Source organism: Bos grunniens, chromosome 5, assembly GCF_055505025.1.
Source record: "Bos grunniens cultivar Pamir isolate PY7600 chromosome 5, Bosgru_T2T1.0, whole genome shotgun sequence".
In the NCBI taxonomy this organism is placed as follows: Eukaryota; Metazoa; Chordata; class Mammalia; order Artiodactyla; family Bovidae; genus Bos; species Bos grunniens.
The window spans coordinates 99,947,875-99,968,960 of record NC_141169.1 but is presented as its reverse complement, the minus strand read 5'-3'; the positions used below and the strand labels follow the sequence as shown (position 1 = coordinate 99,968,960).

Here is a 21,086-nt window from a genome sequence, read left to right as displayed (position 1 = left end):
TGACCTAGTTCTGTAAAGATTTAATCACAAGGTAAAATTTAGAAAATCAGAATTGTAGCTTATATGATATTATACTATATTGTACAGTATGACATTAGTCATCTTATGCTCCCTTCTGTTACATCACATGTTTTGCTTTCTTATTGATACTGCTTGCATATGTGCTAATTCACTTCAGTTGCGTCTGACTCTGTGGCACCCTATGGACTGAAGCCCTGCAGGCTCTCTTCTGTCCATGGGATTCTCCAGGCAAGAATACTGGAGTGGGTTGCCATGCGCTCCTCCAGGGGATCTTCCCGACCCAGGGATCGAACCCACTTCTCTTACTTCTCCTGCATTAGCAGGTGGGTTCTTTACCTCTAGCGCCACCTAGGAAGCCCTATTATTGATACTAATAACCACTAATATCCTATCGAGGCAGAGTGTCTCAGTTCTGGAAACAAATATGCAAAGAAACGTCCCAGCCAGTTGAATCTTCTTTTCACTCTTCCTGGAGCTCCATGAGTTTGTCTGAGGGAATGAAAATTAAACAATTTCCTTACAACTCAGACGACAGACAGGTGTGTGACTGGTTGACAGAAGCCTAAGTCAACAGAGGAGTAGCTAGGAGGAACATCCCAGAGAGAAAAGGAAAGTTTGATCGTCTTATCTGTGGGTTTGCACATACTGAGGGATCTATGAAGTTAATGAATTGTAAGATAGCAAAGTCCCTCTGATCTAGTTTGTGAGGCAAAAAGGCAAGGTGAGAGTTCCCACAATTCCACAAGACCACATGAAAGGGAAAACACTCTGTAAGAAACAGCAAGCCTTGAAAAAGGGTGGAGAGAACAAGGTCCTAAAAATAAAATGTTAGCTCAGCCAGGACAATCAAACATAATTTGAAAACGTCATTCTGATTCTTATTTTCCTTTCCACTTACTTCCTTTTCGGTGCATTATCAGAGGTAATTATTTTTATTCAGGGAGCAGCCAGTTAAACGAGTTTGACTCTGGGAAGTCAGTCCTGTGAGTACCTCTCTTACCACACACAGGAGAAAGAAAGGGGAAGGTGGCAGCTCCAGCTCGTGAGCTCTGCCCAGAAACCAAACTACACACCCACTGACACATGCTTGAGCACAAAACATAAAGTCCTGTGTATGTGTCCCCACATAGAATTGCTCAGGGTGGAAACCCCTAATGACAACACATAGCCACGCACACCTATGTCCAAAGACCCAAGTCCACGCTCATACCCTTTCACTTAGACGTCACACTTACACAGAGCATTCACCTTTGGATGCAACGTGACCTTCTATGTCATTTCCAGAGCAAGGTTCTCACAATCAGTTTTATTTGATCAGCCCTTTGTGAGCTTCCCTGGTAGCTCAGAGGTTAAAGCGTCTGCCTGCAATGTGGGAGACCTGGGTTCATTCCCTGGGTCAGGAAGATCCCCTGGAGAAGGAAATGGCAACCCACTCCAGTATTCTTGCCTGGAGAATCCCTTGGACAGAGAAGCCTGGCAGGCTACAGTTGATGGGGTTGCAAGGAGTTGGACACAACTGAGTGACTTAGTCCAGCACACACAGCACAGAATTTAAAGACACAGCTTAATAACAAGTAGCAATCCGATGAAACTGGACACTGGAGCAAGGAGATAAACCTATATTCTGTTGTTGTTTAGTCACTAAGTCATGTCCGACTCTTTGAGACCCCATGGACTATAGCCCACCAGGCTCCTCTTTCCATGGGAATTTCCCAGGCGAGAATACTGGAGTGGTTTGCCATTTCCTTCTCCAGAGGATCATCCTCACCCAGAGATTGAACCTGCCTCTCCTTCACTGGCAGGCAGATACTTTACCACTGAGCCATCATGGAAGTCCAATAAGATATATAAAGAAAGATATATATGTATATATATTAGATCATAGGAAAGAGCACCTGCTTGGACTCCCTTCAGTGACTCTCTTCAGTTACCTTCTACTTAAAGGACTATCCATTTTGTTGCAACTGGTGGAATTTCATTCTTTTTAATGGCTGAGTAATTATTTTATTGAAGATATATAAGCATGCGTTTCTGCAAATAAAGTACTCTTGTTTCACTTGAGACTTGGGTCCCCCACATCCTTCTTTTCATTGACTCCAGTCCCCAGGTCCCGGTCTGTAAAGACCATGACAAAATAGGAATTTGCTCACAAGGCTATGGAGGCTGATAAGTCCTACAATCTTCCACCTGCAAGTTGAAAACCAGGAAATCTGAGACCGTAATTCAACCTGAAGCTGGAGGCCAGAAAACAGGGGTTATAGCGTCGGAACTCCAGATTTTCCTTATGCCATCATCGCACGGTCTTAATCACTGAAGCTTTGTAGTATGTTTTAAAATAATTAAGTTATGGGGATTCCCTGGTGGTCCAGTAGTTAAGACTCAGCATTTCACTGCCAAGGGTCTGGATTCAATCCCTAGTCAGGGAACTAAGATCCTATAAGCTGCTCAGTGTGGCCTCCCCTCAAAAAAAATGCAAATTATTAACTGTGTCCTACAGCTTTGTTCTCTTTTTGAAGATTGTTCTGGATACTTTCAATCCCTTGTGTTCCTTTTTAAATGAATTTTAGAATCAACCTGTTGCTGCTGCTGCTGCTGCTAAGTCGCTTCAGTCGTGTCTGACTCTCCGTGACCCCATGGACTGCAGCCTACCAGGCTCCTCCGTCCATGGGACTCTCCAGGCAAGAGTGCTGGAGTGGGGTGCCAACCTGGCCATCCCTAAAAAAAGGGCCATCTGGAATTTTGCCAAAGACTACATTGACTGTATCTATCAACTTGGGAATATTGTCCTCTTAACAATATTAAGTCTTTCTACTTCCTATGGGATGTTTTTCCATTTATTCTGTTCTTGCTTCATTCCTTTCAATGATATTTTGGAATTTTCAGTATACCAGTCTCATTTGCTATCAATAGCATTTACAGTTCCGTGGCCTTGAGAGGATAATTAGAATCTGTGTATGATTGGGAGATACCACTTAATGTTGTGTCTCTAAGAAAATCAGTTCTAGAACAGGTTGGACAATACATGCTTCCTAGAGGCTGGCCAGACATGCCATATATAAGATAATAGAAGCCCACTACTGATCTTTCTCATATCTGGATAATTACACAGACTGTAGAGCACCACTTTTTTTTTCTGTGGCTCTCAAAGTTAGAACCCAGTGTCTTTTTTTTTTTTTTTTTTACTGTCCTGAGTTGGTATAAATTTCTTAGGATGCCATGAATTGGTGGGACTAGAGAGGCTATCCAAAGAATCACAGCTCTAAATTCCTACCTAAAGGGACTTAAGACCACATTCCAATGCAGGGGGTGCAGGTTCATTCCCTGGTCAGAGAGCTAGATCCCATATGCCACAACTAAGTTTGCTTGCCACAACTAAAGGTTCCATGTGCCACAACTTGGTGACATTGGTGAAGACCTGGTGAAGCCAAATAAACAAATATTTTTAAATGAATAAATAAATTGTTTTCCAGGTGTTTGTACAGTAAGCTCTTTCCAATGATTACACTTTGGCCAGAGAAATCTATACTATACCAAATAAATGTATATAATTTTTAAAGAATGCACACCTGGCATACTCATATATCCATGAAAGCCTACAGGAAACCTTACCACATAGAGCCTACCAAAGCATTCAGATCATAAAATTCTTATATTCACTTGTAACAATAATATTTCTCTCTACATCATTTTTGTCTCTGCCATTCTCTCTGAATACTAATATATAAATTCCCTGGTGGTTCAGTGGTAAAGAATCTGCTTGCCAGTGCAAGAGATGCAGGTTCGATCCCAGGGTTGGGAAGATCCCATGAAGCAAAAAATGGCAACACATTCCAGTATTCTTGCCTGGAGAATCCCATGGACAGAGGAGCCTGGTGGGCTACAGTCCATGGGGCCACAAAGAGTGAGACACGACTTAGCGACTAAACAATATTCAATGATCACCTGACCGCTTGCCCATTCTGTGTCAAGCTAAGAAGAGGTATAGCTGGATGCCAAAACCTCCTGGGATGACCCTTCCTATGAGTCCAATTCTAACTGACCTGACTATTAGAAGAATGTTCTAAATCTGTGACCAACTCTGTCTCCTTCAACTATATCTCACTATGTTAAAAGAAAAATGTTGGCTAATGCTTCATCTCTTAATCAGACTGTAAAATCCTTAGGGATATAAAACACTCCTATATGCCTTATGCTTTCATGCCATTGCCTCTTAAATTATTTTTAAAGGCTCCCCTCCCATCCACGACTCCAGCTCCAGGGCTCTAGTAAAGGTTGACAGCACCCGTCTGAACAACAGTGGTCAGCGGTTTATGGGGGAAAACTTTATCTCCCCCACAGTCGTTGAAAATGAAAGTGTTAGTCGCTCAGTCGTGTCTGACTCTTTGTGACCCCATGGACTATAGCCCGCCACCCTCCACTGTCCATGGAATTCTCCAGGCACGAATACTGTAGTAGGTTAAGCTGGTCTAGTTTTCTTTGACTGTTTCTCATTTCTTTTCTAAACAAAACATTTAATTTCATTTTTTAATATTTATTTGGCTGCTCCAGGTCTTAGTTGTGGCACTCAGGATCTTTGGTTGTGGCATGTGGGATCTAGTTCCCTGACCAGGGATCAAACCTGGACCCCCTGCACTGGAATGCTGAGTCTTAGCCACTGGACCACCAGGGAAATCCCTAACTTCACTTTTATACAAATTCAGACAATGAATAAAGAACTGGAAGACTTCAAGCTCTCTCTTCAGTGCCATGTATTGCTAAATGCAGGAATCAAGGGTCCAGTGAGGCTGTGAAACTGTTAATTCTGATAACTGTATTTGATGATTGGAAAATATGTACATAGCCTGCCTACAGTTTATACATACCTATGGTGTCAAATCTCCCAGGCAGGACTCTAATCAAAACAACATTACTGCATTTGTGGTTATCCTTCTTTGTTTTTTCTCTTTTCATTTACTTCTGACCTTCTATTAGCATATTAAAAAGTGTAGTTTGGGACTTCCCTGGGGGTCCAGTGGTTAAGAATCCACCTTCCACCATGGGGGGTGGGAAGCAGGGTAGGGAGGGAGCTGCCCTCGTGGCTCAGTGATAAAGCACCTGCCTGCCAATGCAGGAGACACTGGTTTGATCCTATAGGCCTCGGAGCCACTAAGCCTGTGCGCACAACGATGGAGCCTGTCCTCTACAGCCAGGAGCTACAACTACTGAGCCCGCACACCTAAAGCCTGTGCTCTGCAACAAGAGAAGCCACCACAGTGGGAAAGAAGCCCACACACCACAACCAAGGAGTAGCCCCTACTTGCTGCAACTAGAGAAAAGCCTGCATAGCACAAAGACCCAACACAGTCAAAAATACATAAATTACCTTAATTACTTTTTTTTAAAAGCTATCTTCTAACGCAGAGGACACGAATTCAATCCCTGTTCTGGGAACTAAGATCTCATATGCTGTGTGAAATAGCCAAAAAAAAAAAAAATTCCCCCCTTGAAGGGAAAAACTCCCTCCTCTAAAGGGAGGAATAGAGCTATGAAGGAGATACAAATAGAAAGAGAGTGAGAGTAAAATGGGAAGTGAAATCCACCCCAAATGTTTGCAAGACTATAGTCTAGAGACCATAAAAGTTAATAATCACAAGTGATATTGAACTAAACATTCATATTAATTCTCCCAACGCATACATACTTAACAATCCAAGTGCAATGCATATCTGTTTTATTACATGCAGAGACAGTTTATTTTCAACAATAACACAACTCTCACTGGGGACATTTCTGTTCAGTTCGTACAGTAATGTCACAGATACAATCAGCAACTCACTCATGAATGTCCAGAAGAAACTCTTCTTACCAAAATATATGTACGAATAGAACTTTAAAAATTCAACACATGCTCCTGTACTCTGTCTGCCTACATGTTGTGAGAAATTCCTTAACAGACCGTATGACACCTGGTTCCACCTCATAAGGGGTTAAATCTGTTATGCCAGCCTCGCCCTCAAGCTTACCACCCACATTTCAACACAAGTGGTTCTGCCAAATACATTCTTTCCATACAGACAAATGACCTGTGGCCTATAGACAAGTGACCGCACTGAGCTAAGGATGTTATTAACAGCTGTGGGCTATGGGGCAGAAGATGTGTGTGCAGGCTAAGTGACTTCAGTTGTATCAGACTCTTTGTGAGCCTATGGACTATAGCCCACCCGGCTCCTCTATCCATGGGATTTCCTTGGCAAGAATACTGCAGTGGGTTGCCCTGCCCTCCTCCAGACAATCTTCCCAACCCAGAGATAGAACTCAATCTCTTTTGTCTCTTGCACTGGCAGATGAGTTCTTTACCAATAGTGCCACCTGTGAAGGCAAGGGGCAGAAGACAAAAAGATCCAAAGTGAGGAAGATAAAATATACGGAGATGACACCCTGAGATGGGGACCATCTGCCTTCTGGTTCAGTCGTTCAGCCTTCCCGTCTCTTCCGCATCACCCTCACCCCAAGCTTTCTAGCCAAAAATAATTCACTTAATAAATAGAGTGACCATATTAAGTTGAAATCAAGACAGAAGAGAACTGCTCAAATCTAGAGGATTCCAGAGTTACTTTATCTTACTGCTTACTTTAACTGAGCAGTCCTTCCTGTTTTCAGGGCCAGCATACTGATGAAGTACAAAGTGCATGTATCATGCTGGGCACTTTCACACTAGGAGGAAACTGAGGTTCAGAGAGATTAAGTTCTGAATTAGCCTGGGTTGAAAACAAAAACAGCAAGTAAGTAAACTTCCAAGAAAGGTTTCATATGTAGTTTTTTTGTTTTGTTTTGTTTTCCTTTTGGCCATCCTGCTCGCAGGATCTTAGTTCCCAGACCCTCAGCAGTGAAAGTACAGAGTCCTAGCCACTGGACCACCAGGGAATTCCCCAGGCCTCAACCCTTTACTACAAACCCAGTGTTCTTTAACCTGCTTCGTGACATGTATGTCCTTGTAACTCAAATGGACAAGACACATAGTATCACGAAGGAGTTATGTCAAAATCCAAAGCAATCACGGAAACCACAATGCTGAAACTAAACTTCAACAAATACACCATAAGTTGGAAAGAATGTGTGAGCAGAATCTGCCTCGGTGTTCTTCCCTGTTACCTAGGAGCATGTGTGCATGTCTGTCTTCAGAATGCATTTGGAAAATAAGTATAAATCAGAATTTGCTTCCTGGGTCCAAGCAATTTCCCAGGCAAGAGTACTGGAGTGGGTTGCCATTTCCTTCTCTAGGAGATCTTCCCAACCCAGGGATCAAACCCAGGTCTCTTGCATTGCAGGCAGATTCTTTGCCATCTGAGTCACCAGGGAAGCCCAAATTTGCTTCCAGTACTCACCAAATGATGGAATCCGGGATCACTTGTTTTGTTTGTTCATTTTCCTGGATCTGAGCCCAAGCCTATTGCTATCTTCCGTTTTAGGGAGAAGGACCTGAATTCAGACTTCCACTGTGAGCTCCAGAGGGGTTGGGGTAGGGAGTCAGGAAGGGGCCAGAACCCCGAGGGGACAGAGCATACAAATCATTCAAGACTTCAAGACGCCCTGCCAGGTATCAGAGAGCCTCAGGCTCCATCACTCTCCTGACGCCTGCTCCGGAGAGGACAAACGGACAGAAGAGCTCACTGAGCGGCGGCTCTCTTTAAGCCCAGAGACCTGCACAGATAACCCGCCCTTCTGCCCAGTGATATCTCCTGGTGATGAGGTGGAGAGCAGAGGAGTTACCAGCACATCATTCACCCTCCGGTTCTTCTCAGATAGGAAGGATTGTGACTCTTCTGATCTTTACCCTCCTCCTAGAGACCTGGGGCTTGAAATGCCCTTTGAACCGTAAAAAAAAAAAAAAAAAAAGAGGCTCCGTCATGCTGCCTGAAAGTCCTGACCACATTCAAACAAATTCTTTTGACAGTAAGAGCCTTATCAGCTTTTCTTGCTTCCTTTAAGTCAGGACTTTTCATGTCTTTGGGAATTCCTGAAATACATGTGATAGACAGTAGAGATGAGAAGTTCTAAACTTTATCTTGGCTCCTCCTGAAACCTCGCTCCATAGGGAAAGAAATGGAACCCAAGATAGGGAGCCCTGGGACACCTAGGGAAATCAAATGGCATCAGATTTAAAATATCATTACCAACATGAACACATTTTATGTCCTTTCAAGTGTTATATAAATTCAAGAGGTTTTTATTATAATTATCATTTTACTTATGACATTCCTGATTTCATAACATCCTCCATCTACTATATGCAAACCTCAAAAGTCCAAAAATAATATATCTTAAAATATATGCTGGCTATTTTCTCTTCCTGGGATTACTGTTGTTGTTCGGATGCTAAATCATGCCCTGCTCTTTGAGATCCCATGGACTATAGCCCGCCAGGTTCCTCTGTCTATGGGATTCCCCAGGCAAGAACATTGGAGTGAGTTGCCTTCTCCAGGGGATCTTCCCAAGCCAGGGGTTGAACCAGCATTTTCTGCACTGCAGGCAGATTCTTTAATGCTGCACCCCAAGCACAGAATAAGGGTTACTGATAAGAAAGAAAAGCCAAGAACACACAACCACCGCCTGCTCTCAGCACAGAGCTGCTCTGACCCATCTGTGTTCACTTTTTCCTACCTGATGGACACACCAAAGAAGCCTGTACCTGCTGCTGGGGGCTTGTTTCACACGCCTGGCTTCCACCGCTATCAGTCACACTACATTTCCAAGGACCAGTCCCCACTTAGCTGTTCACCCCGCTTGTTTTTTTCTTTTAAAAAAGGGGCTTCCGGGTGTCAACTACAAATTGGCACTTACCAAGAGCACTGCCAAGACTGAACAACAAAGGCATTTGCCATCTGCCTCTACGGAGATTGAAGCCCATGCTGCTGTAAGTGTTGACCTTCAACAACCCCTGAGGGAGTTCAGGGTGGAGGGAGGCACTCTGTGCTCCAGGGAATCTGGTGTGACAGGTCTTTAGATAGTTGGATGCTTTTAGGAACAGATTTTATGATCTCAATCCTTGCATCTCCTCATATCTAGAAGTGAAGTGAAGTGAAGTCGCTCAGTTGTGTCCAACTCTTTGTGACCCCATGGACTGTAGCCTACCGGGCTCTTCCGTCCATGGGATTTTCCAGGCAAGAATACTGGAGTGGGTTGCCATTTCCTTCTCCAGGGGAACTTCCCGACCCAGGGATTGAACCCAGGTCTCCCACATTGTGGGCAGATGCTTTACCGTCTGAGCCACAAGGGAAGCCCTCATATCTAGAGAAGCACTAAATTCCTTCAGGGTGACATCAGATCCTCACAACTAACAAAAAACCTTTTGTAAAATGAGTGCTTCATGGTATTGAACTCCCCCTTCACCAAAACCTATTTACTTTCTCCCACTGCCGCTTTGGAGCAGTCTCTCAGAGCTATCTGAGATGCTGCCTCCCAGGCTGCAGTCTTCATTTTGCCCCAATAAAACTTAACTCAAAGCTCTCAAGTTGTGTATCTTTTTTTTTAGTTCACATGGAACTTTAAATATCTTTTGGCAGTTTCCCCCTCCTAAGCAAGGAGATCTGTTTTGTTGTCCTGTCTTTCTAGCCCACAGCCCTCTGCAGAGAAAAAGGCAGAAAAAAATGCAGTCTGCAAAAGATTGCAGGAACACACATACACACACACACACGTACAGTTTCTCATTCTCTAATAAATGAGTCCCAGACCCAGGCAGGCACAATCAGGGAGTCAGCTCAGCTGCGTTGTAACCTAAATGCTGTGTCACACAGGGTGTGTCCTCCTAAGGACTCTAGATATAGAAGGGAATTTCAGGGAAACAATAATAAAGGCCTGGCAAGATGAAATAGGCACCTGTGGGAAAACATCACTGTCTCATTGTGCAAGGAAATCCAACCAGTCCATCCTAAAGGAAATCAGTCCTGAATATTCATTGGAAGGACTGATGCTGAAGCTGAAACTCCAATACTTCGGCCACCTGATGCAAAGAACTGACTCATTGGAAAAGACCCTGATGCTGGGAAAGATTGAAGGTGGCAGGAGAAGGGAATGACAGAGGATGAGATGCTTGGATGGGGAGCGTCAGCACTGACCCTGGTGCAATGATTACAGAGGCAGAGGTTTCAATTTCTAGTTCTGTGTTGGTAGGTGATTCACTGAGCATATCACCTGACCTTGTCATTCCTTCTCATCCTAATTTTGGGGCCAGGACACCTGCTTCTCTCCTGCGGACAGTAAAGAATTACAGACAGCAGGAGGAAGTGAATAACACCAGAAAAGGGGCAGGCCAGCTAAGTCCACATACCTAGTCTCTCCCCCTCAACTCTCTAATTCTGAAGGCTCGCTTGCAACTGCATCTTGCGACCCACATCATGGTAGCCCCACCAGTTTTCATTCCTGTCACTACCTCTGCCTGTAATTTCCTATGGGGTAATCAGAAGAGCTTCCCCGGGTGGCTCCATGGTAAAGAATCCATCTGCTAATGCAGGAGACTTGAGTTCGATCCCTGGGTCAGGAAGATCCCCTGGAGACAGGAATGGCAACCCACTCCAGTATTCTTGCCTAAGAAATCCCATAGATTGAGGAACCTAGTGGGCCACAGTCCGAATTGCTTGCTGATGGCATTGTGTTTTCTACCTGGGAGAAAGCTAAGTTGAAACTTTTGGAAACAAAGTTAATATATCATCTCCATCCAACTGTGGCAAGTAGAAAGAACACAGGGACCAAGGTCAGGGACGCAGGATAGATTTATCTCAATCTTCTAACGTCTTGGTTTTCTAATCTTTAATCTGAGATTATCATGAGCACTTACCTCAGAGGATTCTAGTGAGAATTAATGAGAATGTGAAAAAGTTCTTCAAAGGAACAAACTGTGCCATTTGAAGAGACTAATATGGACCTAGAGACTGTCACACAAAGCCAAGTCAGAAAGAGAAAAATGCATTGTTTATTAAAGCATATATGTGGAATCTAGAAAAATAGTACAGATGAACATATCTGCAAAGCAGAAATAGAGACATGGAAATAGAGAACAAACAGACACCGGGTTGGGGGTCGGGGGGGAAGGGCTGGGATGAAATTGGGAAATTGAGACTGGCTTCTATAAACCACTATGTATAAAATATACAACTAACATTAACTTATTGTACAGCACAGGGAACTCTACTCAGTGCTCTGTGGTGACCTAAATGGGAAGACAATCCAAAAAAAGGGGGGATATATGTATACCTCTAGCTGATTCACTTTGCTGTGCAGCAGAAAAAAACACATTGTAAAGCAACTATACTCCAGTAAATATTATGGCAAAAACCACCACAATACTGTAAAGTAATTCTCCTCCAATTAAAATTAAAAAAAAAAAAAAAAACCTGATGCTAAAAAGGCAAGTAATAAAGCTTCTAAAGTTAAAAAAAAAAAAAGGTAATGTAATAGTTACACCTTCCTCTGTGTGTTTACTTTGTATACATAATTACTTTTGGATACCTAATTACTTTTATATAATTATGTAGACATAATTACTTTTCAGACCAAAGGTTTCAACTCAGTGTTCCTAAATAACACATTCTACCTGACAGTCTCTAACTCTAATTTCTACTGCCCCATCAGGATTATCTCAAGACAGTGTGGCTTTCCTTCAAAGCAGTGGCATAAATGTGGATATATTCCATTTCCTCTAACACAGGCACCATATAATGAAAGTGCCGAATGACTTCCTTAGTATTGCTCTTTCCTTCTCCAGGGGATCTTCCCAAACCAGGGATCTTCCCAACCCAGGAATCAAACTCAGGTCTCCTACATTTAGCTTAGTCGTGTCCGACTTTTTGCAACCCCATGGTCCACAGCACACCAGGCCTCCTGGTCCATCACCAACTTCCGGAGTTTACTCAAACTCATCTCCATTAAGTCAGTGATGCCATCCAACCATCTCTTCCTCTGTCATCCCCTTCTCCTGCTTTCAATCTGTCCCAGCATCAGTGTCTTCCAATGAGTCAATTTTTCACATCAGGTGGCCAAATTATTGGAGTTTCAGCTTCAGCATCAGTCCTTCCAGTGAACATTCAGGATTGATTTTCTTTAGGATGGACTGGTTGGATCTCCTTGCAGTCCAAGGGACTCTCAAGAGTCTTGTTCAACATCACAGTTCAAAAGCATCAATTCTTCAGCGCTCAGTTTTCTTTATAGTCCAACTCTCACATCCATACATGACTACTGGAAAAAACATAGTTTTGACTAGACAGACCTTTCTTGGCAGGATAATGGAGGATAGTTGGAAAATAAATTCAGTGAGCAAAAAATGCAGAACCACTGTGTGTGTTCATGAATGTGGGTGTGGATGATGAAAGTCCGTAGGTGTGTATTTTATTAAATAGCAGTGAACAACTCTACTGGCTTGTTATCTTAATATAGCCTCAGTGCAGCCCCACAGTGGCCCCACCTCAGCTGTGCTTCCCGCTCTGAACTTACATGCATGAGAAAGGTGCTTTGTTTACAGATGTGTCTTTGCTTGAAGTCATTTATATCGTCCACAATAAAGACCCAAAAGGCATACCCCTAGGCTTTGGCTACCTTTCAGTATTTTTATGACAAGTCTCAGAAGTATAGCCTAATGAATTTTGAAACCCAATATACCCATATTGTTGTTGGTTAATTGCTCAGTCATGTCTGACTCTGCAACCATGAACTGTAGCCCACCAGACTCCTCTGTCTGTGGGATTTCTCAGTTAGGAATACTGGAATGGGTTGCCAGTCCATACTCCAGGGGATCTTCCCAACCCAGGGATCGAACCCCTGTCTCCTGCATTGGCAGGAGTATTCTTCACTGTTGAGCCACCAGGAGAACTCCAATATACCCGTTTCTGCCATTAATGAGCTGTGTTCTCTTGAGCAATCTCATTTTTTTCATCTGTTAAACTGAGTTTATAGTATTATCTATCTCCACTAGTCACTGTAAGAATTAAATGATACTTAGAACAATACCTAGCACATAACAAATAATAATTATTACTAATTATGCCTATAATAATTATAGAAATAAAATACTCCCATAACAATTACTACTATTATTCTTCAAATTATGATATCTACAAATGATTTCTCCTTTTGGATAAGATTTTCATCATAGGCAGTATTACTATAATGACATAATACCACAATTAGAATACTTAAATGTCTATGGATCAAGGGAATAAGAAAATTGCTTCCTGAAATTTAAATTTAATATGGGCTTCCCTGGTTTGCAGAAGGGACTTCCCTGGTGGTCCAGTGGCTGAGACTCTGCACTTCCAATGCAGGGTGTCTGGGTTCAGTCTCTAGTCAAGGAACTAGATCCACATGCCACAGCTAAGAGTTCACATGCTGCACCAGAGACCTGACACAGCCAAATAAATTAAAAATATCCTTACAGTAAATATTACCTAGGCTTCTACTATAATTTTCTCACCTTCCTTCTGAGAAGTACCTGGTTTTTATAAATGTTAAATTTTCAACTCTCCTGCTCTCTTTTATAAATTACTTCATGGTTTTAAATTTATATATCATATACTCAGAATAAAAGTAAATAAAACAGATTTCAGATTTCCTTTTTTACACTCTAACCCCCCAAATTTAAAACCAGTGAGGTCTCCATCAGCAGATTAATGGATAAGAAAGCTGTAGTACAAATACACAATGGAGTATTACTCAGCCATTAAAAGAATACATTTGAATCAGTTCTAATGAGGTGGATGAAACTGGAGCCTATTATACAGAGTGAAGTAAGCCAGAAAGAAAAACGCCAATACAGCATACTAACACATATATTAGGAGAAGGCAATGGCACCCCATTCCAGTACTCTTGCCTGGAAAATCCCATGGATGGAGTAACCTGGTAGGCTGCAGTCCATGGGGTCGCTAAGAGTCAGGCATGACTGAGCGACTTCACTTTCACTTTCACTTTCCTGCATTGGAGAAGGAAATGGCAACCCACTCCAGTGTTCTTGCCTGGAGAATCCCAGGGGCAGGGGAGCCTGGTGGGCTGCCGTCTATGGGGTCGCACAGAGTTGGACACGACTGAAGTGACTCAGCAGCAGTAGCAGCAGCAATGCATATATATGGAATTTAGAAAGATGGTAATGATAACCCTGTATGCGAGACAGCAAAAGAGACACAGATGTATAGAACAGTCTTTTGGACTCTGTGGGAGAGTTGGGGTGGGGTATGATTTGGGAGAATGGCATTAAAACATGTATAATATCATATAAGAAATGAATCACCAGTCCAGGTTCAATGCAGGATACAGGAACCTTGGGGCTGGTGTGCTGGGATGAACCAGAGGGATGGTATGGGGAGGGAGGTGGGATGGGGGTTCAGGATGGGGAACACATGTACACCTGTGGCAGATGCATGTTGATGTATGGCAAAACCAATACAATATTGTAAAGTAAAAATAAATAAATAAATAAAATAATAATAATTTAAAAAAATAAAAATAAATAAAACCAGTGAGGTCAAAGAAACTTTGTAAAAGTTTCAAAGCCCAAGATGATGCATCAATTAAGTCAGAATCAAGAAACAGTCTTGGGAATGGGAGCCGAGTCCTGGGATCTGTTAAAGCTCCAAAAGTTAATTCCAACATGGAGCCAATTTCAGGAACTTTGCCTTAAACCCTCATCACCTTCCTTTCTTATTTCAGTTCAGTTCAGTCGCTCAGTCATGTCTGACTCTTTGCAACCCATTGAATTGCAGCACACCAGGCCTCCCTGATCTGCCTCTTGAGAAATTTGTATGCAGGTCAGGAAGCAACAGTTAGAACTGGACATGGAACAACAGACTGGTTCCAAATAGGAAAAGGAGTTCGTCAAGGCTGTATATTGTCATCCTGTTTATTTAACTTATATGCAAAGTACATCATGAGAAATGCTGGACTGGAAGAAACACAAACTGGATTCAAGATTGCCGGGAGAAATATCAATAAGCTCAGATATGCAGATGACACCACCCTTATGGCAGAAAGTGAAGAGGAACTCAAAAGCCTCTTGATGAAAGTGAAAGTGGAGAGTGAAAAAGTTGGCTTAAAGCTTAACATTCAGAAAACGAAGATCATGGCATCCGGTCCCACCACTTCATGGGAAATAGATGGGGAAACAGTGGAAACAGTGTCAGACTTTATTTTTGGGGGCTCCAAAATCACTGCAGATGGTGACTGCAGCCATGAAATTAAAAGATGCTTACTCCTTGGAAGGCAAGTTATGACCAACCTAGATAGCATGTTCAAAAGCAGACATTACTTTGCCAACAAAGGTTCGTCTAGTCAAGGCTACGGTTTTTCCTGTGGTCATGTATGGATATGAGAGTTGGACTGTGAAGAAGGCTGAGAGCCAAAGAATTGATGCTTTTGAACTGTGGTGTTGGAGAAGACTCTTGAGATTCCCTTGGACTACAAGGAGATCCAACCAGTCCATTCTGAAGGAGATCAGCCCCGGGATTTCTTTGGAAGGAATGATGCTGAAGCTGAAACTCCAGTACTTTGGCCACCTCATGTGAAGAGTTGACTCATTGGAAAAGACTCTGATGCTGGGAGGGATTGGGGGCAGGAGAAGGGGACGACAAAGGACGAAATGGCTGGATGGCATCACTGACTTGATGGACGTGAGTCTGAGTGAACTCTGGGAGTTGGTGATGGACAGGGAGGCCTGGCATGCTGCGATTCATGGGGTCGCAAAGAGTCGGACACGACTGAGCGACTGATCTGATTTGAGGCCTCCCAGGACTGATCTCTTTTAGAATGGACTGATTGGATCTCCTTGCAGTACAAGAGACTCTCAAGAGTCTTCTCCAACATCACAGTTCAAAAGCATCAATTCTTCAGCACTCAGCTTTCTTCACAGTACAACTCTCACATCCATACATGACCACTGGAAAAACCATAGCCTTGACTAGAGGGACCTTGTTTGGCAAAGTAATGCCTCTGCTTTTGAATATGCTATCTAGGTTGGTCATAACTTTCCTTCCAAGGAGTAAGCGTCTTTTAATTTCATGGCTGCAGTCACCATCTGCAGTGATTTTGGAGCCCCAAAAAATAAAGTCTGACACTGTTTCCCCATCTATTTCCCATGAAGTGATGGGACAAGATGCCATGATCTTCCTTTTCTGAATGTTGAGCTTTAAGCCAACTTTTTCACTCTCCTCTTTCACTTTCATCAAGAGGCTTTTGAGTTCCTCTTCACTTTCTGCCATAAGGGTGGTGTCATCTGCATATCTGAGGTTTTTGATATTTCTCCCGGCAATCTTGATTCCAGCTTGTGCTTCTTCCAGCACAGCGTTTCTCATGATGTACTCTGCATAGAAGTTAAATAAACAGGGTGACAATATACAGCCTTGACGTACTCCTTTTCCTATTTGGAACCAGTCTGTTGTTCCATGTCCAGTTCTAACTGTTGCTTCCTGACCTGCATATAGGTTTCTCAGGAGGCAGGTCAGGTGGTCTGGTATTCCCATCTCTTGAAGAATTTTCACAGTTTATTGTGAGCCACACAGTCAAAGGCTTTGGCATAGTCAATAAAGCAGAAATAGATGTTTTTCTGGAACTCTCTTGATTTTTCCATGATCCAGCGGATGTTGGCAATTTGATCTCTGGTTCCTCTGCCTTTTCTAAAACCAGCTTGAACATCTGGAAGTTCATGGTTCATGTACTGCTGAAGCCTGGCTTGGAGAATTTTGAGCATTACTTTACTAGCTTGTGAGATGAGTGCAATTGTGTGGTAGTTTGAGCATTCTTCGGCATTGCCTTTCTTTGGGATTGGAATGAAAACTGACTTTTTCCTGTGGCCACTGCTGAGTTTTCCAAATTTGCTGGCATATTGACTGCAGCACTTTCACAGCATCATCTTTCAGGATTTGAAATAGCTCAACTGGAATTCCATCACCTCCATTAGCTTTGTTCGTAGTGATGCTTTCTAAGGCCCACTTGACTTCAAATTCCAGGATGTCTGGCTCTAGATGAGTGATCACACCATCGTGATTATCTTGGTCGTGAAGATCTTTTTTGTACAGTTCTTCTGGGTATTCTTGCCACCTCTTCTTAATATCTTATGCTTCTGTTAGGTCCATGCCATTTCTGTCCTTTATTGAACCCATCTTTGCATGAAATATTCCCTTGGTATCTCTAATTTTCTTGAAGGGATCTCTAGTCTTTCCCATTCTGTTGTTTTCCTCTGTTTCTTTGCATTGATTATTTAATAATAATAATCAAAAACCTTTCTTATTTAATACAGAGGAAATCCACCAGGCTCTAATTTAATAATAAAGTTCTAGATTGGCTGCTATGTTTATTATCCTCTCTCTCTCTCTTGCTGTCTCTCTCTCTTTGACCAAATTTTATCACTTCCCTGTGTTTTAATTCCTAATCTATAACATCATGGATTATCATTATCCTTGTAGTATCTAATCAGAGACATTCTGATAAATGAGATAAAACATGTGAAAGGACTTTTAAAGTTTTAGAATAAAAGGATTTCAGAAACCCAAGGTAGAATTATTCTGCTCCAAACACACACACACACACATATACATATACACACATGCACAGACATATACACATACATACACATATATACACACACATACATATACAAACTCATATATACACACATGTACACATGCATACATACACATACACATATATACACACATACACACATGCCCACTGCCATCTCTTTTGAAGAATCCTGGCTTCCCACAGGTAAAGCTTTTCTATAGTAAGAACTGGGAATCTGTTAAGCCCTGTCTATATATTTCAGAGAACTTCAAGACAACTCTGCTCACTGCCCCATCATTTACTAGTCATACTTTTTCTCCTTTCATATATCACTGGGGCTTCTCAGATGGCATGGTGGTGAAAATTCTGCCTGGGGCAATGGAGGGGCCGTAAGAGACCATGGTTTGATCCCTAGGTCAGGAAGATCCCCTGGCATAGGAAGCTCATTCCAGTATTTTGCCTGGAGGAGTCCATGGACAGAAGGGCCTGGTGGGCTACAGTCCTTGTAGTCGCAGAGTTGGACACAACCAAGCAGGTACTCGTGCATCTTTCCCTCAAAATGGCTATGTAAACCAGTCCTTCTATTAGAATCTCTATTTGCTGTAAGTAAATTGAGATCCATAGGAAAATCAAGAAATTTAAGTGTACCTTCACAAAGATGCAGAAAGCAGTTTAAAGCAAAGTGATGCAAATATTTCTTGAAACACCTGCTACCCTCCTGGGTTGTTGATGCATCCTGGGAATAAAAATGTGGCAGTGACATGAACTTTACTTGATCTTATTTTGCTTGATCTTGATTTTTGAAATGAAAGAGCAAAAGATGGGACTTCCCTGGTGGTCCAGTGGCTAAGACTCCAAACTCCGAATGTAGGGGGCCCAGGTTTGAGCCCACATGCCACAACTAAAAATCCTGCATGCCTCGACTATAACCTGATGCAGGCAAATAAATATATAAAAATAAATATTTTTAAAAAGAGAAAAAAAGATTAAAACAAAGACAGGATAAGAGAACAAAAATCATGAGGTTTGTGTCTACGCTCAAGAGGAAAACCCTCAGAATTTTTGCCTAACATTTATTTAACTGAACAACAAAAATACATTAAGTACTGTTCACCATCCCTTGCTCTGGTTTCCTCCATTTGAGCTTCCCAGGCGGCACTGTGGTAAAGAATCTGCCTGCAATGTGGGAGACCTGGGTTCGATCCCTGGGTCAGGAAGATTCCCCTGGAGGAGGAAATGGCAACCCACTCCAGTAGTCTTGCTTGGAAAATTCCACAGACAGAGGAATTTTGTAGTGGGCTACAGTCCATGGGGTAGCAAAGAGTCAGACATGACTGAGCACACAATGTATTTTTGGACCTTTTTCCAGAACCCAGGTAAGAGGATTCAGTTTAGGCATTCCACATTATCTCCTTCCTTTCCGGATAAGCCCAGGCTCTTTCCCTGAGTGAGCATAGAGCGGAGTTCAGACAATAAACCAAGTGAAGCAATCCACTTTGGACTCCACCCTTAACTGATACAAATTAGCACAGCTTTCTTGACACTGGTTTCTGCTTCCCACCACTGCCTGGTACGTTTTATGGCATATAGTTAAAACGACAAACACTTATACATTGCTCACCACCTGTCAGGCACTGTTCTAAACACTCTACATATAGATGAAGGAACTGTGTCACAGAGAAGTTCAGTAACTTGCTCTAGATCACACAGCTAGTAATCAGGGATTTGGAACTTCAGCCCAGGTTGTGTGGTTTTAGAATCAGTGCTTTTACATTACACTGTACGCTGCTCCCCTAACAGATTCTCAAAAATAATTTAAAAAAAAATTAAAATTGCCTTTAATATTGCTTTTGTGGGTTTTTTGGGAAATAAAGTTTACAAAGCATAAAATGCACCCTTTTAATGTGTACAATTTAGTGGGTTTTTTTGTATATTCACAAAGTTGTACAACCATCACTGCTATCTAGTTTTAGACTATTTTCATCACATCCTTTAAAAAAAAAACCCTGTCCTAGAGGCTTCCCTGGTGGCACAGTGGTAAAGAATCTGCCTGCCAATGCAGGAGACACCAGTTTGATTCCTGGTCCAGGAAGATCCCACGTGCAGAGGAACAACTAAGCCCACACACTACAACTATTGAGCCTGTGCTGTAGAGCCTGGGAGCCGCAACTACTGAGCCTACGCACTCTAACTACTGAAGCTGGAGCACCCTAGAGCCGGTGCTCCACAAGAGAAGTCACCGCAGTTAGAAGCCCGAAGCCCCCCGATTGCCACAACTAGAGAAAAGCCCATGTAGCAATGAAGACCCAGTGCAGCCAAAAATAAATAAATAAATAGATAAAAACCTGTACCAAGAGCAGCCACTTCCCAGTGCCCACCTCCCCACCACAAGCTCCTGAGCAATCACTAATCTATCTCTCATCTTTATGGATTTGTCTGTTTTGGATATCTCATATAAATTGAATCATATAATCTGTGACCTTCTGTGTTTGGCTTTAGCAAGTTTCCAAGTTTCATCCATTGTATTAATGAGGGTTCTCTGGAGAAACAACCAATAGGAGATATATATATATATATATATATATATATATATATATATATATATGGAAATTTATCCTATATATAATAGGAGATATATATATATATATATATATATATATATATATGGAAATTTATCCTATATATAATAGGATATATATATATATATATATATATATATATATATATGGAAATTTATTATAGGAATTGGCTTGCAAGGCTATGGAGGCTGAGAAGCCCCACAGTCTGCCATCTGCAAGTTGGAAGGTCAGGAAATCTGGGACTATAATTCAACCTGAGGCTGGAGGCCTGAAAACAGGGATCCTAGGGTCTAAAGTCCAGATTCTCCTTATGCCTATAGTGCATGGCCTTAATCACTGCAGCTTTGTAGTACATTTTAAAATAATTAATTCTGGGGACTTCCCTGGAGGTTCAGTGGTTAGGACTCAGTGCTTTCACTGCCAAGGGCTGAGGTTCAATCCCTGGTCAGGGAACTAAGATCCTGCAAGTTTTTATATACCTTACCTACAGAAATCACTGCTCCCCAGACACCCAAAATTTATTTAGTTAATGTTGAAATAAAAATCACAAAGGTGCAGCACCTAATATCACTGTGAAACCACACAACTCAGAGTCCTCTCCCAGGGTTCAGTGAACTTTGTCTGAAGGATTTATCTCACACACTATCTGAATTTATATAAACCCACAACCCGTGGCCTGCTGATACTATCAAAGCTTTACTGCTCTTCTGTTTGTAGATAATCTAAGCTCATACCTTTAAATCAGCTTGCCTCTATTTCCCAGCCCATGTTAAGTCAGTCAGTTAAAAATAATTTTGATAGCAACCCAAAGGGATGGATGTGAGGGGATTCAAGAATGAGAGGATATATGTATACTTATGGCTGATTCATGTTGCTGTACGGCAGAAACCAACAAAACATTGTAAAGCAATGATCCTCCAATTAAAAATATTTTTTTAAAAAAAAGAAAAAAATAGCAGCCCAAGATGAGA

The 21,086-nt window shown here is 42.1% G+C and overlaps 1 protein-coding gene across 4 annotated transcripts in view; it reads right to left on the bottom strand.

Annotated features, from left to right (window-relative positions):
• The window catches only part of STYK1 (STY kinase 1), a 54,215-nt gene that overhangs the window by 20,446 nt on the left and 12,683 nt on the right, over nucleotides 1-21,086 (bottom strand). The window lies entirely within an intron of this gene.